The sequence below is a fragment of the Marmota monax genome, unplaced genomic scaffold, assembly GCF_021218885.2.
Source record: "Marmota monax isolate L192 unplaced genomic scaffold, Marmota_monax_Labrador192_F-V1.1 WCK01_AAM20220418_F8-fsc00118, whole genome shotgun sequence".
NCBI lineage: Eukaryota > Metazoa > Chordata > Mammalia > Rodentia > Sciuridae > Marmota > Marmota monax.
The window spans coordinates 2,668,987-2,687,214 of NW_026695231.1; positions in this window are offsets into that span (position 1 = coordinate 2,668,987).

The following is an 18,228-nucleotide window of genomic DNA, read 5'->3' on the forward strand; positions in this document are numbered from 1 at the left end:
TTCAATCTCCAGCACCACACACACACACACACACACACATCACACACACACATACACACAAAACAATGTGAGGGGATACATATGTTAATTAGGTTGATTGTAGTAATAATTTCATTGTGTACACATATTTCAAAGTGTTACTTGTATATATTTAATTTTTGTCAACTATACCTCAATAAAGCTGGAAAAAATTAAAAATTTACAAACAAAACACCAAACATTCTATTGCTATGTCACTGCTTATCTTCATGGTAAATGTGCTCATCTTGTCTTTGATGGTTAAACACTAAAGCTTGTTCTATTTTATGCCATTATCTCTTTATCCCCATGGAAGTAAGAAATTCCATATCAGTTATGGGGCTTCCCATTTTCATCCCTGGCTTATAGATGTGAAAGCCATCCCAGAGCTTTACAAACACATGTTTTTTAGTAGCTTAGTGGAGGAATTGTCTTCTGGGCTTTCTTGGAAGAATGGTGTAATGTGTGCATGTGACACAACTTCACCAACATTTGATCTCCCTTTTAGATTCCTTCTATTTCATCTTGTCATAGTAGAAGTCCAACCATCGACACATAACTAAATGTCAGACAATGGCTGAATCTAAATTTCTGTCAACAAAACAAGGAAACTGCTAGAATTATTTATACTTTATTGGCTTTACTCATTAAATCTAGAATCTTTCAAAATTGCACTGATATTACTAAATGAGACCTGTTGTATTTTTATATTCCTTTTTCTAACTCCCTACTGGAATTGACTTAGAAATTTTTCCTAGGTGTTTATTAATATAATTTGCAAATTCTTGCAAATATAAGCTATTTCCCTTGGAGTCATACTTTGCATTTGACCCATGGAACAAGCTGAGATCTCATTCTATGTGTAAGTCAGTTATAGCGGAGTAACATTAATCTGCAGTAAAATGGACATTCTAGCCCTTACTCAGATGTTTGCAGAGTGACCAGGCATGCAGAGGGTAGGTTTGCCTTTCCATACACAGGAAGGCCATCAGCTTCTATTTACAGGGGAGGCTCAGAGTGACTTGGATGTAAGATTTTCATCTTTATCTAAGTCCAAATTAATCTGTTGTTCAATTTCTAAATCCCACTCCTTCCTATCAATGACTTAATTTTCTGGTGAGAAATTTGGTGAGATCATGAATTCAACATATATAATTCTGCAAACTTCACACTTAATATTTTTGGTATAACTCTTTTTGAAAGAATGGTTCTATGTCAATGAAATATAAGACCCACACTTAAGGTTGTCATGGAAGCTCCATGGTTCTCTAGCCATGATTTGAGCTTAAAGTTTAAAGACCTGTGTTTATCATTTCCATTCTATAGGCACCCCACTGTACAGTGCAGCAAAAAACTAAGGAAAATGTGTAAAATAGTCTTGAAATAATTTCATCTAGATTGTGACAGCATCTCCTCCTAGGGTTGCTGTAAGAATTTGATAAATAAACACTCTTAAGAGTCCATCCCATATCACAGACTTGTTAGGTATTCTTAGTCCCATAAGAGTCAAGAAAAATAGTCACGTGTGTTCCCAAGGCTCTTGCTTCAGTAGATACTTCATTGTACTCAGTCACAGGTGGTGATTTGATTAATTGTAATGCAACTACATGCCATGAGTAATTAGCATCCTATTTCCCATTGGCAAGGAGCTCAATACCATGTTCAATCTCAAGGACGTGACCAAACTAATCCCAAAATAGCTTGGAGGATTTGTTCCCTAAAATGACCCCTGGAGCCAATTTCCATGCAAGGGTTTATTCAGGAGATGGACACAACACTAGCAATTTAAACCAAGAACATGTAATATAAAGAATTGTTAACTAGTTATCAAGTTCTTAAATGCATAATGAAAAGTACAGCAAAAGAATTCCAGGGTACTAACAAATCAACTGCAGGAAGTAGCTACCACCCCTAGGACCAAGGGAACAAAGGGGAGAGGTCGGAATCATTAAAACTCAGGGGCCATCAGTTGTAGAAACCCATATATTCTAGGAGGAGGTGCTTACTCAGTTAGTGATGGCCTCTGTGGACTTGGGACCCATGGCTCTGGAGAGGGTGCACCAGACAGATGGTGCTGGTGTTGCTGAGTGGGGGACATGAGGAAGCTAGTTCTGCAAGCATGGGGAAAATTATAAACTAATTTCACACACACATACACATGCACACACACTAGTGCAATAGGGTGAAAAAAATTTCTGAAGTGTTATTCATAATTACTACCCGCAGGAAAATAAAGTAAAGAGAGAATTGCTTGTTCCTTTTGTGACCTTGTTGTCTCCTTCACTGGTAGAGCTGAACAAGGAGCAGCTGGAAAAAGCAGAAATGTGGTTTGTGTAAAAAATAAAAAGGTAAAACAGAAAGAAAGAAAGAAATGTGGTTTGTGGATTTCATCTTGAGCACCACTAAGCACTGTATAAAAACCGTGAGTGTGGGGTTGGGAATGATGACTTAGTAACTGTCTTGTTCTAGTTCTGCTCTTGTTCCACTTGCTTTATAAATCCAAATCTGGGATCCACTTAGAAGGTAGACAGAAGAAGAAGAACTACAGCAATATTATATTCTATTCGCTGTACTTTAGCTCTTAAATGCTCCCCAAATGGCTGTCTGTTAAAAGCTTGATCCCCAGCTTGGCACTATTGGGAGGTGGTGGAAACTTCAAGAGGTGGAGCCTAGTGAGAGATTTTAGGTCATTGGGGGCAGGCTTTGGAAAGGGATAGTAGGATCCTGGTCTCTTCTTCACTCTCTTTTATTCCTGGCCATGATATAAGAACTTTTTTTCCCACCATATTTTCCTGTCATGATGTGCTGCCCCAGTCCCAAAAGCAACAAGAGCATCAGATAATGGACTGAAATCTCTAAAACCATGAGCCGGAATAAACCTGTTCTCTTTATAAGTTGACTATCTCAGGTACTTGATACACCAATGGAAAGCTGACTAAAGTAGCATTCTAAACACATTCAATAAAATCTTGTTGTTCTTTATCCCAGAGGTATCTTCCACCATTGACAACTTGTCTCTATGTATTTATTTATTTTGGTACCCGGGGTTGAGCTTAACCACTGAGTCACATCCCCAGCACATTTCATATTTTATTTAGAGACAGGGCCTCACTAAGTTGCTGATGCAGGCTTTGAAGTTTCCTGAAATGCTGGGATTGTACCTCTTTTGACTTTCAATCTACAAATTCCCTGACGTTTCATCTTAGCTTAACATGCAGGCCCTTGGCTTCGCTATCTTTTCTTTAATCAGCCCTTTGTTGTATACTCATCATTTGAATAAAAGGCATTAACTTCCAAATAATTACCCAAGTTAGAAATTGAAGAGTCACTATAATCCCCCCCATCTTATGCAGCCTGCCTATCCAAATGGATTCCCAAAACTGTGTGTTCTACCCACTAATTATCTCTCACATGTGTTCTCCATATCCTTCCATCTTGCTACTAGCTTGGTTCAAGCCCTCCTCATTATTGAGGAGCTTCATCCTCCTGACTCTGCTGCTTCTGCTCTACCAACCACACTGCCTTGCGTACACTCCCTCAGTTTACCTATCCATTCATCTCAGTGGCTTTCACCCAACACAGTGCTAGAATCACCAGAGGAACTTTAACAACTCAGATTTCTGAACCCAACTACTGAAGACATTGTTATAACTGGTCTAGACAGGAGCTTTTTCTTTTATATATTTTAAACATATTCCCCAGTTGCTCCTATGGTTCAGCAAGGTGACAGACCACTGACTGAGCTTATGTATCCAGTGCTTCTTATCCACTGCATCGTTTATCTTTTTCTGACTACTCTTTTCTCCAACACACCCTGTGCCCTAGTCTCAATATAGCACTGTTTTTTTTTTTTTTTGCCTTAAATGTCCTTCCCATTCTCTCTATTCCTTAAAAATTTATGATTTATTCTTTAACACTTACCACACATAGACATAAATGTTGTAAAAAATTATTTCCAACCCATAGAGTTGTGTAATGAACAGCTAAGAGTATAGTTTTTGGAGTCTGCAAGTTTTAATCCCAAATATACCACTTAAATATTTTCATGAGATTGGGCAAGTTGCTGTGCTCATTTAATCCTTAAATCCTCATCTGGAGAGGATTTAATGAAGATAATGCTTTGCTTGGAGATCAGGTACACCAAAGAAATAATATATTTATATTACCTAATATAGTAACTAAAAAAGTAGATATTATCTAATGGTCATTAGTCTCATAACTTTAAACAAGTTGAGCATTGCTTATCTGAAAAATTTGAACTAAAAAAATGTTTTTGAGTACAAAAGTCATCCCATCAGTGGAAAATTCTCCACCATGAAACTTTTTCATGCATAGAATTATTAAAAATATTGTATAAAGTCACCTTTGCCCTGTTTATAAGTGTACATGAAGCATAAATAAATTTCTTATTTAGACTTGATTCTCTTCCTCAAGATATATCATTATGTTTATGCAAAATTTTTAAAACCTAAAAAAAACCCTTAGTATCTAAAGTACTTCTAGTCCCCAGCATTTTAAGGACACTCAACGTGTTATCCCTTATCTTTTTTCCTCATCATCTGTAAGCGCAGCATTGGCAGTAACCGTATCAGTCACTTTTGTTTACAATACTTAATACAGCAACTGACACATTGTAGGTACTAAATAAAATGCCTATTGGATGAATAAAGATATGCTTCCTGTTCTTCACATCTCAGATCCTATTAAGAGAGGCAGTCAGAGAAAAAACATTACTCTGAATTTTTGTTCATTCTTTATATCTCTTGTAATTACCCTTTGAGTAGTTCATATGGATACTCATAAGACTTTTTATTGAGTTCTATGTGATAAGTGATATAGCACAAAAGTTTCCTTAATCTTCAAATTAGAATTATTCACCAGTCTAAACTCTCATTTGTATATATTGTAACTTTTTTTTCAATACTATTTATTGAACATCACTCTAGACACTGGAGAGATATTTGCAAGCCTCTAATCTGGACCATTCTGTATTTAATGGTATATAAGGTATTGTAATGAAAAAAGAATGGAAGTTTGAGAAGACACTCCTAGTACTTCCACCTTTACAAATTTGCTATTCTTCATGGTATTTTTTGAGAAATTCTATACAATCTCCCAAGTCCTGTTTCAAGTGCAAATCTTCCATGAGGGCTCCAAATGAGTCTCTGGTTGAAATTAATCATTTGTGGCATCATTACACTTTGTGTCTGTTTTACACTTACTGACTTCAACTCCTGCTGAAGACATTTGTTCTGATACTTCCAGAAGTATGTGTATTCTTTGAGGTGAGGATGCCATATATCGTCATACCCCTCACAATATGTAGCAGAGCTCATACACATAATGTTTATTCGATGACTGTTTTTTGACAACAATCTGATCTATTATCCAGATTTTTATTCCATTATTTTTCATACTTACCTTCACTTACTGGAACATTTGTGTACCACAGCCAATAGGATCATCATCATTATTGTCATATTGGCATAAGCATTGTTATAATTAGAGAAGTTGTAGGAAAAAATTGAAAAGTGAGTTTCTTTTCTTAAACTTAATGAGAGCAAATACAACCACAAAAAGCCACTTATCTTAAAAAAAATTCTGCAACGAAGATAGAGAAATGTCATAAAAAAACACAGAAACCTCAATTTCCTGTGAGTCATCCTTTGGGAAATATAATATGAAAAGAATCAGTACAGAATCCAGATGGGAAGTTTCCTTGAAATACCCTCAGAGTTGCAGGAGGATGTCCTCTGAATTCAATTGTGTGTGATTTATTAACATATACTGCCTAATAAGAAATGTGTAGCCCAGCCTGGACCTTCTCTCTCTCCCTCAAAGTCCTCTTGTCTCAATGCTTCACTGTAAATTTGCCTGAATAAAAGAAGAGTTTTGGAGTTCACTGAATTCAGTAACAGTTCTGAGAACCTTCTTTGAGTCACTTTTTAAAGTATGTAATAGATTCACTAAATTTTAAAAAAAGGATGGAGCATCTACTTTTTTTAATTTAGTGAATCTATTACATACTACCAACAAGAAGCAACACATCATGAAGATTAACAGCACAGGATGCAGAGTTAAATTCCCTGGTTGTGAATGGTTATTCCACTATTTATGAGCTGCGTGACCATAAACCTTTTTGTGCCTCAATTTCTCAATATCTCTCTCTATATCTATTTACATCATTAGGTGAGTTAACACATATTAATTTCTTAGAATGGCACATAGAGTAATCACTCAAAAAATCTTAAATATTACAATTATCCACATTAAACTTCTTGTCTTTCCAAATGACTCTGAAGTATACCCACTTGTTCAAACATTATTGAACTATTGGGTACCAAGGAGTTCTATATGTGAGGGGAAAAGATATAAGCAAAACGTAAAACTTTCCTCTTATGAATGAGAGCCTTGGTTCATGATAGGATCCCTGATAATAAACAGATAATAATCTGCAACATAATGCCATAAAATACTGACTAGCGTGCACTGTGATGAAAAGTTAGGCCAGGGAAACAGGACATGAGACCATTGCAAGGACAAAGACTACCAACAACATAAGGAAACTTGACAGTCAATCATTGTTTGAGTCTTCACAGCAAGTTCCTGGGCAGGATGATGAGTGCTGCACAGAGATATAGGATCTAGTGGTACCAAAACAGTTCCTTGAACTGGACTAACTAAGTTGCCTGACAATGAAGTAAGATTGGAATGGGGTGAGAGAGCAGAGTTTCCAGAAAAGTGGGTTCAGGAGAGCACCTTATTAAGATCAAGATAGAAGGCTGTTATATCAGTCATGGGCTGATATAAGATTAACAACAAATTTTACCTTCTGACTCACCAGAAAACCTACAACTCTTTGGATTTCCCAGACAGGGTTGGAGCCAGCCTTTGAGCCTAAGATAGGGTCAGGATATGTTGAGATCAAAAGGCAGAGAATTATGATGACACTGAAAAAATATGTGTACCATGAATCAGTCCTTCTTGTTGTTGGAGTTGATGTTAATAATCATCAATGCTTAGGATTCCTGATCCTTCATCTTTAATAGCCATGGGTACCATGGATGAATCTACCTATATTCTATATTGATTATATGTTTGCTAAACTGAATTAATGCAGGTGAAATGTTGGCATACACAGGGATATTTTTATGTTCCTGCAATAATTTCAGGTAAATTTTGCATAAATATATTCTTCAAACGAGTACATTTTATACTAGAAGCTATTGTTAGAGTAATCGTGGCTCTTTGGCCAAGTTTTCAACTTTTGTAAAAATGAGCAGTTTCTCTTACTCATCCATTTCTACCCTTTAATTTTGGATGTTAACTTTATTCAAATATAAAAAGTCAGTGTCGTAAGCCCAGGTTATTAAAACATTTTAGCCCTGCTATACATAAATGGAAGAACACTTCTGTCCAGAATGGTAAGAAAACTGTTAGGATGGGAATTCTGGGGTGAAGCTGACAGCTGAGTGCTGAAGGCCCCTCAGACTCTCCATCTGGTGGTAATCTGAACTGAGTAGACTTCAGAGGTGGTCCATGCTGCAGATGGAAACCATCAAGAGTCCAGTGCAACAACAGAACAGAAGGCAGCTGTGTCATGCCATTGACCGGAGCCTACTCAGGGGAGAAATACGAGAGATTAAGAACATGGTGGAAAGAATCTGACTTTTATATGGGCTCAGTTATGCAATATCATGAGTGTTATTCACTTTCTTCTTTCTCCACACTTGGAAATACTCTTCAATGAGTCCTGCCATTATAAATGTGCTTATTTTTTCACTTAAAAAATGACTGGAAGGAGATACTTAGTTTTCTGATGTCATTGCTCGGAGACTGTGAATTTAAATGGAGCTCAATAACATCAGGAAAAACAGAAAGATTAGATAGATAGTTTAAATATTCTAAATGCTCTAAGCAAAGGTGCTATAATACTTGAACTATTTTGATATTTTAATGCTCCTTTCTAAAGGTGCAAAGCCCACAACAATCCTGGTTTCTTATGGACTAGGTAGCATCATCCACTTGGTAAAAGCCTACCTAAATTTTTGGAAATAAACATACAAAATTATCAAGTTATTTATCTAATATGGATCTCGAAATCCCAAGTCTATAATGTGATAGTGAATGCTCCAGGCTACTACTGCTCCATGGAGCTAAACAGACCATGAGATAAAACTTTCAGTCTCTCCTAGACCTCTCTCTGTTTTATTTTATTCATCAGAATCTTGTATGTTTGGCAGCACATAGGCCTATTACACATATCCGTAGAAACATTGGAAATGCCCACAGTGTGATTCTTTCCCTGATCAAAATTCCACTCAAATTAAAACCAGGGGTGCAGGTTTTTTCCAACCAAAGTTAACTTTGCAACTGTGTTGCCCAGATGTACAATGTCTTTGACAGTTTGTTTATGGATTGTACATAAGTACTGCTTTGGAAAACAGAGAAGCTGTTGTTTGGGCCGTTGACTGCCAATGGGCTTGGAGAGTTGTTTGTAGAACCTTTACTGGAAATCTGAACATCTGACTGACTTAGAGGATGGCTTTGTTGGTCCCCTACCAATCTGTATCCTGCTAAACCCTCAGAACTCTTCACACAACTTGGCTTTGTATCATATTCTATTAAGACACACAGATGTAGTTCAGTGGAGTGTGTGTGACATTTCAAATTATATACTTCTAAGAATGGCATATCCAAGTTAGTTAATTATGATTCTGTCCATTATTCTGAACATCCATGATTTTTTTTCTTTTTTCTTTTTCTTTTTTTGCAGAAGAAGGAATGGTGTTTTCCCACTTTTTTGTTTTGCTGTTTTTGTATACTGCATCAAAATTAGCAATCAAGCATGATTTCATAATGTCCAAAATTTCAGTAAAATTAGACTTTAGACAGTCAAATTGAATCTGTACCATTTGTAGAGAAAAATCTAAGAGTATTATTATTAGCAGCGATAATTTGTCCAAAAGTTTTACTAGAAACATTTTTCCTGTATCTTAGATTAAGTAGATTTGACAAAATACCATATCCAGGTGGTGTAAACAACAAACCTATTTTCTCACAGTTCTGGAGGACAGAGATCCAAGAGCAAGATGTTAGCAAGGTTGGGTTTGGGTAAGGGCTCTCTTCTTGACTTGTACTTGGCTATGACACAGATGGGGCTAGGGAGTAGGAGTGAGGATGAAGACGTAGGATTGTGAGAGTGGAAAGGGAGAGAATTAGAGTGAAACCTCTTTGGTATCTCTTCTTATAAGGGCACAAATCCCATCATGAGGGACCTCAAAGCTCCATCTCCAAATACCCATCATAAGGGGATTAAGTTTTGGTGACAACACAATTCTCAGCCTGCTTTGTCATTGTACATTTAAACCAATACTTCTCCTTCCAAATATATAGACTATCCAGACTCTTATTTTTTTTTTCAGTTAATAATGTGATATTCTAAACTGCAAGTGATTTAACTTTACTTTAATTTAAATAATAAAAAGTGTGTAGCCTCCATCTTGGAGAAAATGAGAGAATAACAAAATAGAAAAATACCCATAAAATACTAGAATAAGAATGATAGGTAGGCTCAAAATAGACAAGAAATTAAATAAACAAAAATACAATATTTCCAATTAAAAAAGTTTGGAGTTGTTGAATAAAAAGAAAGACAAACCAGTTGGGTTACGGGAACTGAATCATTTACTTGATGAGCTAATAAATGCTGGAGGTTTAGATAGTCTGTAGGCAGATTTTAGCCTAGGATTAAGGGGGATTTACAGTTTATTAAGCTTATTCCCAAGATAGCACAATGAGTGGTTCAAATAAACCAATGTGGGAGGTCTGCAATGTCCTTGTCACTCTGGAAGCAGAGTGCCTGTACAAAGGCTACAGGAGGGTCCCGTGCTGAAACCTTTGAAATCCACCACCCATCTCTTCAGTGCATTCTGCCAGCTGGGCAGTGGGCATGGAGAGAACATGTTTCAACAAGCCAAATAGGTCCCATCTGGGTTGGCCAGTCCTTGAGTTTTCCTAAAAGCCAGCTTGCCAGATCACAGCTATTGATAGTACCATTTGTACAGTTCTTTGGTTTTCTTCCAAGAAATAGTTAAGGATCTGAGATTAGGGGATGTTTCCAAAGTATTCAGATGCACCATTGTTTAACTCTTGCAGGGTGCCTAAACCTAATTGTTTTTGAAAAATTAAAGGCTCAACATTTTGGTAACATATATGTCTGAGAGATAAATAGTGACTTAGACGTAAGCTTTTGCTTGTCTTATACTGCTGACTCTTCCCTTGTGAAGATTTGAGTTCAAGTCTAGATTCTGCCACTTGTCTATATGGATCACTTCTCTGAATCACTCAGTTTTCTGATTCTCACTTGTTCATTTTCAGTTACATTAATAATATGATAGAAATTTTCTAGTTTCTGAACAGAGCACTTGAGAGAATATTATTTAACTAACATAGTAGTCACTTTTTGAAAAAAATCACTCTAGCTGCATAAATAGTACTTTTGTAGCATTATTATATTAAGTACTCTATTTCAATTGAATTGACTCACTAATTAATCTAAAGGGAAATTGATTTTCTATTAACATGCCTTCTGCTTCTCTGTAATATATTAGATAATTACTTTTACCATAATTAAGTCAACCTATTGTTTTTATTATACTTAGATACAATATATAGAATTAAATATACTTTGGAGTATTCTCTTTGCAAGAGTCTCTCCTCAGTACTGTGAACTGAAATTTGCTTATAATTAAGTCTTTGGCATTTAAACGTATGTCTCTTCTTAGAACAGCAATTCTGTAAGTGTGGTAACCTTGGAAAAGAAATGTCAACATCATCTAGGAACTTGTTAGAAATGCAAAATTATGCCAACCAAAACTGTTACATCAGAATGCTGGTGGTGAAACTGTACTAATAATCTGCATTCCAGCAATCTTTCCAGGTTATTATCATGAATGCAAGTATTGGAAAACTACCACAGAATGTAAACTCTATGAAGGGCAATACCAGGTCTGTTTTGCTCACCAATGAATACCCAATGCCTAAAATAAGCACTTGCATTTATTAGATGATCCATAAATAGTCATTGAATAAATGCAAATTTGTATCAATACATTGGAGACTGACTTATAAAGACTCATAATTTGCAAAGAACAAGATAGGAGGGATAATAAATATAATAATAATAGTATAAGAATCAAAGATGATCTTAAAGGATGATTTATTAGCCCCAGAGAGAATAAATTTAACATGGTTAAACACTGATTCTTGTATCTGAATAAGAATAAATAATGCTTTTGCGCTTACGTAAGCTCAAAAGATGTGGTTTGGATTTAATTTGTAAAGAAAGAATTGGGTTTTATTTTAAATGCTTCTTTTTGTGAGACAAGAGTAGATACAGTAGGGTAATTGATGCTAATCTAATTACATGCTGTTTTCTAGGATTTATGATATTCTGTGTTAAACAAGGAAGGCTCCAATCCTCTCCATACTGGTTGGACTTCACTTGAATTAGCAAATTCATGTTTGAAAAGGAGTGACACACTGAAAGCACCAAAGAGGGAATAACTGGGATACATGTATTTATCTGTTCAGAATAATTAAAAATGAAAATGAAAACCTGGAAGGCGGCACTAGGAATACAAAGATGTAAAAGGCATAGCCACCAATCCTAAGGAATCCACAAATGACAAGAGTTGCCCATCTAAGACAGGAAATGCAGCACAAGGGTCTGCCTAAGAGAGTTCTCACAAGATAGCAGGAGCAATAGAAGTAGTCTCTGTAGGTCTGAAAAGCAATAAGTCTTAAAAAATATGCTCCTAGACACAGTTTTAAAAGTTAGAAAGATCCAGCTAAGAGTAGACAAAATAATAGCTGTCATAAAATATTTGAAGTGCTACCATAAGGAGGGAGATTGAGCTCTTGTATTTAAGGACCAAAATAGTCGATGGGCCCATAGACCTAACTCTGAGAACACAGAAAGTTCAACAAAAGAAAGAACTTTCTAAAGGTGACCACTGCCAAAGGCTCGAAGAGATCTCTTGGGGAAAAAAAGGGAACATAAGCCAGACACTACTCTGAAGAACACTTTGGAAGAGGGAGGCATGCAACTTTTATGGTGGCTTTTTACTTGGAAATTCTATATAATTTGCTGTGATTCTGGTTAAGAGAGAGAGTAAACAGTTTGGTTTGGGCTCTTTCCAAAATTTATCGCCTTTATCTTAAAGGCGAGTATATTTTAAATGCCTGTAGGCTGTATTTAACATCTCTAACCCAAACTCCATAAACAAAAGAAAAGGGAGGCATAGAAGATAGCCTTCTTGGTAACAGAGTGGAGAAGGTTCAACAATGGAACTGGAGTACAGAGCAAAACTTCATGGTGGGGAGAAGGAAGCAGTATCTATAGATGGCTTGGGGACAAATTTAGGAAAATATTGCCTGCTGACTCTTAAAAATTGCTCTATAATATTGTTTAGATAATTTTTTGTATATTAAATTAATGTATTATTTCAAATAATACCTTATGTTTAATGGCATGTGATACAATGGCATTTCTCTAATATCAACTAGTCATTTATTTCATAAAATAATTTATTTGGAGAATGTCTTCCATATATAAAAGCAGAGAGAATAGTATATACGTTAATAGTATATACGTTACCTACTATGGCCTGTCTTGTTTTACTCCTTGTCTATGATGTAAGCACCACTTTGAGTTATTTTAAAGAAAATTTTAGACATCAGATAATCTTATCTCTAAGTATTTCATTATACATCTTTAAAAGATGGGATCTTTATAAAATATTATCACAAAGTTATCATCGCATCTGTCAAAACTAAAATTCCTAAATATCATCATCTATTCAGTTATAATTAATTTCATTGTAGTTTTCTTTCTGCTTCTAAATTCAAATAAGTTCCATGCAGTGCAATTGATTGTGGTATTTCCTAAATTCATGTTTATCTATAAGTACCTCTATGATCTATTTTTGTCCTTTTATCTTCTTATTGAAAAGAGTGTATTTTGTTCTCTAGAGTTTCACAATAGTCTGGATTTTGCTGATTGTCTACCCATGCATTTCATTTTACATGTATTTTTGTGGACACATATTATACATTTTACATATATTTCATATCATTTGTTAGATGAAGGGAGTAATTTAATAAGTGTCAGTTTCAAATGTCTTTTATAGAAACTACTTCATAGGTGGTATTATGATTTAGATATGAGGTGTCCCCCAAAAGTTCATGTCTGAGACAACGCAAGAATGTACAAAAGTGGAATATTAGATTATGATCATTGTAACACACTCAATGAATTAATTCATAGATATAGATTAACTGGGTGGTAACTGTTGGCAGGTAGGGTGTGGATGGAGGAAGTAGCTCATTTGAGGCAAGATTTTGAGGTATATATTTTGTTCCTGGTGAACAAAGTTCTCTGCTTCCTCATTACCATATCCTGACCTGCTTTCCTCTGCCAAAACTTTCCACCATGATGCTCTGTCTTGGGCCCAGAGCTATGAAGTTGGCCATCCATGGACTGAACCTCTAAAACAGTGAGCCAAAATAAACTTTTCCTCTTCTAAGTTGTTCTTGTCAGGTCTTTTAGTCACACAAAAAGCTGACTAGAACAGGTGGTGTTTTGTTCCAGTGGGAGGCACATAATGTCTGGTTATCTCTCTTTTTGTTATGTTAGCAACCATTGATGATCATTGTCAAGTGTAAATTTTTATAGAATATGTTATTTGCAAGAAAATGCTAGAATTTTCCAGTATCTAAACTATTCCCAGGGAGCTTTGAAAGAAGTGCAATAAGTTCCCTTATTATAGTATAATATCCCCTATTTACTTTTTGCCACATATTTTTTTGCCTCCTAAAATATTTAAAACGTAATTTAAGAATAAAAATTTGTAAAATGATATAAGAGTAACAAAACAGCATATGTTTCAGTCTTTGTGTTGTATATGATATAATATGATATATTATACATGATAAGAGTGGTTTCTCAAATTATACTTATTTCAAAATAATTTGTTTCCTTTGTTCTTTCTATTAACATCAATTATTCTCTTAAACTTTTGCCACTTTTTCCTAACTCATTTCACTGACATTACAAAGGTAAACATTTGCTGAAGTTTTTATTTTTGAGGGGTACCAGGGATTGAACTCAGGGGCACTCGACCACTGAGCCACATAACCAGCCTTATTTTGTATTTTATTTAGAGACAGGGTATCACTGAGTTGCTTTTGCTGAGGCTGGCTTTGAACTTATGATCCTCTTGCCTCAGTCTCTCAAGCTGCTGGGATTACAGGCATGTGCCACTGCTCCCCACCATTTGCTGATATTATAGAAGGTAAATGTTCTTATTTGTATTTAATTATTTATTTTGATTTTTTTATAATGATCAAGCTACCATACTACATGTGTCAGTTCATTGATAGACTCCTCACTTTGGAAATAGCAAATTTTTATTTCACAGTCAACATTTTGTTTTCCCAGTACAGTTTGGCTTAAAACTTTATACCTGATTTTAATAATAAAAGTTTAATAATGTATTTGTAGTAACATTATGGTAAGAATGTTACTAGCTTTTTTTATTTTTAAATTAGCAAAATCCTCGTGTATATTTATCTCACATTTAAAAAACAAACAAACAAAAAAAGCTGCTTCCACATAATGTCCTATATTTTAAGAACTTGCTTCTTTTCTCTTACAAACTTTTAGGTCCTTATGCTGCTCAGGAATGGAGCTTTTAAGTCAAAGGCATTCACTCCATTCTTTTTCCATGGTTATACCATTCTGGCTAGAGCTGCTGGTAAGAAAGGCAAGAATTAGCATGATAAGCACTGGAAAAATGAAGCTGTTGTTTCTTAACCATTTGAGAAGTGGCCAACATTTCTAAAATTAAAGAAACAAATAAATCAAACTCCAGAAAATATTTATATTTGGAAACAATTTCTTTTAAAAATATTAATGCTGCATTGTTCTGTTTTTAAGTTGGGCTTCCTCTCTCATCAGGGTACATTTAGTAGTAAAAAGAAAAATGAAAAATAGTAGCCAGACCAGCTATGCAGTGACTTTGTAGAAAGGTCTCTTCAACTCCTGTAACCTTTTAAATTTGTCAGTTTCCTTTTTTTTCGTTCCATGAGGTGTGAGAGCAGGAAAAAGTTCTCTCTTAAGAAATCAAGCAAATTAAAGATGATAAATTATTATTTCAGGGAGAGAGCTCAAATAAGAAACACCACCACAGAATAGCCAGATGGTCTGAATAATGACACTGTATATGCCCAAAGAAAACCACAGCTGTTTATAAATGCATCTGTTGACAAATGTTCATTTTGAATGGAAACCTACTCCAGTGAACCAATGAGACTATTTAATTGAAGTTTAATATGAAAGCAGAAGAAATTTAATAATAGAACAGAACTTTAAAGAACTATCAGCCTTCTGCTCGGCACGCACCCTCGCTCTTTGAATATATTTTTATTGTATACTAGTTGGGGCTAATCATAACCAAATGTTTGAGGATGAATTCCACGTACTTGATCTCAACATCATATTTGTGTCCCATGTGGTAAAATGTTTTCCACTCGAAACTTTAATTACTCCTATGGACGTGCATGAGTGGACAGGATGTATATATCTATGGAAATTAATAGGGCTCTGAGTTACATCCTGATTCCCAAGGAATAACTTATACCCACAGGAAGCTTTCAACTTTTGCCTTCCCTCTAAAATAATAAAATTACCCTCATCTGCTACATAGAGGCAGGGCCACATGTTCTTTCTTAGAATTCTTCAAAATTCTTTAAAACTTAATACCATTGTGATTTCAGAGAAAAGTGTTCTGTTCCTGCAAAGCTTAATTCTCTCCTGAGCATAGATCAGACAGACCTGACAATTCTACACCATAATCAGGCAATTCTAGAACTAAAAGGATACATGAAGGCAATAAATCTTGTATTCTTTTAAACCACACATGAATGTGATTTTCCACAAAATGTAACAGGAAACAACATTTTTACAGTAGAAGACAGGTAATGAATTACCACTTTTCTACTTAGATTGTGCCCTACTTTGATGAGTTTTTGTTGTTCAACTTTTACAGAGAGTCGTGTGTTTGAGTCTGCTCCTCTACTACATTGTGTTTCACTAAACTCCTACCTTGAAAATGTTCCCAGTACTTTCTTCTGTTCAACGAAAATATTTTCTGCATGAACTTCAACCAACTGGTGATAATTTTTGCAAAGGAAACTTTTCCATATTTAAATATTGAGTAATGGCACATGCACTGATGGGAGAGCACACGTTTAAGGCAGCAGACAATTTTAACCAACATTCCTCAAGTCACAATGGTTACAGCTGACTCTCTTTATGGTAAATATTTGCCCAGATAACATTAAATCATTAACAAATGTCTCTAGCACTTGCAAGGCTTCAGTGATAGACTCTGTAAATTCCAATTTAAAATAAGCTTCATTTAGTGGGGCGTGATGGCACACACCTGTAATCCCAGAGGCTCAGGAGGCTGAGGCATGAGAATTGTCAGATCAAAGCCAGCCTCAGCAACTTAGTGAGTCCCTAAAGTAACTCAGTAAGACCCTGTCTTTCAAAAGGCTGGGGATATAGTTCAGTGGTAAAATGTCCCTGGGTTCAATCCCTAGTTCCAAAATAAAATAAAATAAACTTCATTTTTAATAGATTCAGACACAATTTGTACAACTACCTCCATAGGTTCTCCTGAGGTTTGTTCACACATGACTTCTCAGTGCTTCCTATAACTCTCTTGTTATAGTTCTTAAGCCTCTTTCCTATAGCACTTGGGGTTGATATAATATATCTTCTTGCTTTCTTGTTAATTTTGAGAAGTTAAATCATTATTGATTCTTTCCTCTTCAGGTGACTCAAAACTAAATTTTGTTACTGAACATTGACATATAACTTTTACTGTGTTTGGAAGAAAATTTTGCCATTGGATCAGTTTTTCCTTAGCTCTTCAATTTGTCTTGGCTATATGGTACAGGTCAAGAAATGTTAACTTTGAACTTTTAATGCAATGCTGATTCTTCCTGGTGGCTAAATTAGTTCATATACAAAAGACACTTTGGTCATTTCAGAACAGTTTATGTGGACTCATACCTAACGAAGGTCATGGTATCTGTGGAAGATTCTAGACATGGTTCCATTGTCTCAGTTAATAAAAACAGCACTAATCAATAACAAGCAAATTACTGTTAAAGATTTACAACAATTCAGAGGATTTTGTTGTCTTTGAAGTTCTCTAGGTACAGTTACTATCGTCCATACTCCTCCTTAGCTCTTTCGTGTTTTTTAATTCCACCTGGAAGTCATATTCTCAAGAAAATCTGTGGGGTATGTTTGCCCCTTTTGATGACTACTGGAAACCAAAACAGTTTAACTGGAAAAGTGAAAATTTCTTTCTCAATCATTTGGCTCTTTTGCCAACAGGATGCCAAACATCTGGATATTTGGGATGTCTCCAGATGATTGACTGATTTTTTTCATTTTCAACTAACATTGTTTCTGGCATCATGGAAACAGAGCATCAGGTTTTGTTTACACAGTGGCCCCAAGCCAATTGCTAAAAAGTAAACTGGTGCCTACCCACGTGAACTGCTTGTCTGATAAGAGGAAACATCTGCTCTTAATTACCTCTTTGTTCCTATCCTAAGAGGGTTGTGGAGAGCTGGAAAGGTTAGGAGTGATAGCAAGAGGTGAGATCAAAGATTCAAGAAGCGCCCATCTTGAAAGGCCTTTGAAACTATAATAAGGAATTCAGAGATTGACTGACATGCTATAAGCAAGGAACCGATGTGTTCACACTTGATTTTAGGCAACATTCACTTCAGACACAGATTACCAACTTGATTGGAGTCAAGGAAACTAGAGGTAGTAAAGAGTCTATTAAAAGCCTATTTCAATAATACACATGAGAAATGGATGATGGCCTTAAGTATTGGTAGTGAAGATGAAAAGACAATGAATGTTTTTGAAAAGTGATGGGAGTGATCAGAAATATGACATTGGACAGAGTAGAAAGGAAAGCAACCACAGGTTGTAATATGAGTTTGGAGAAAATTATAATTGACTACATGAGATGTAAGGTCCTAAACATGGGTAATGACTGTGGGGATGGAGCAGGAAATGGATATGAGAGAGGCAGAATAATTAGAATATCTAGATTT